The following is a 1183-nucleotide window of genomic DNA, read 5'->3' on the forward strand; positions in this document are numbered from 1 at the left end:
GCGTGCCCGTCCTGCTTCAAAAGGGGGAAGCGTCGATCACCGAAACCATGATTTTCTAACAGCACAATGTTAAATAAAGTCAAAGAAAGAGCCTCTTTTTACTCCACTGAAGAGCAGGAGATGATCATGAACGCATATGAGGAATTCAAGACCATAATCACGGCTAAATATAACACCTCCACCGCTGCGAGGGCTAGACAAGAAGCACGCAAAATATCACAGACACGTTAAATGCGTAAGTGTTGTAAATGTATCGGCTCATTTTAATGCCTCATCACCCCAATCAATCAGATGATATGTCTTTAAATGAGCTGCTGGCAGTAGGCTTAATGAATGCATCATCCAATGAGATCTATAGCGACAATAATGATCTCAACTCTTTCACAATAAGATAAAAACAAGCCCAAAGAGCATCTACTGATCCTCATTAATATGAGGATATATGTACTGTATGCCCTCATGTATCATGTACTATATATGTGTATATACATGTATGTGTAGATCACCATATAGAACTAGTTTGAATCTGTGTGTGTGAGTCTGTGTGTGGGCGGATCAGTGTGTGTGTGTGTGTGTGTGTGTGTGTATTATTCATCATCAGACATTCAATCAACTGAAGCAGTGAAGATAAATAGTGTGTGATTCTCTCTGTTCTTATCATGAGTCCACCTTCATCATGTTCTACAGTAATGATATGCTGGTGTACTAATAACACTGTCATATCATTATGAGTGCTTTAACCCTCATGTATGCAACGCAGCCATCAAGAGGACATGGGAGCAAGTAAACACCAACACACACACATTACTCAGAATGCTGAGTCAGTACAATATGTGCCATGGTGATGTAATGAACACATCCATAAGTTTATTAAGCGCCTAATAAACTTTACCAACAGCACGGCATGCAGCGGCTTTCCCCATGTTCTCCGCATCGCCGACACTGTACAACAATGTACCACTCGCAGAACAGCTCAAGGCTGCATCCAGTGTGTGAGACATCAGTGCTCGGCTGCAGCGTGTGGTGTTCAATGTATGCTCCAGAAGGTCTGTAAATAAATGATTCCTTGTGGGCAGAATGGATAGCGCTCGTATAGGAAGTCATCGTGATGTGATAACGGATCTTTGCGATGTGAAGACTGTCAATACTGACCCGGTGTCTGTAGCTAACTGTCAATACTGAC

This window comes from Anarrhichthys ocellatus, unplaced genomic scaffold (assembly GCF_004355925.1).
Source record: "Anarrhichthys ocellatus isolate YVR2014 unplaced genomic scaffold, GSC_Weel_1.0 scaffold1853, whole genome shotgun sequence".
Lineage (NCBI taxonomy): Eukaryota > Metazoa > Chordata > Actinopteri > Perciformes > Anarhichadidae > Anarrhichthys > Anarrhichthys ocellatus.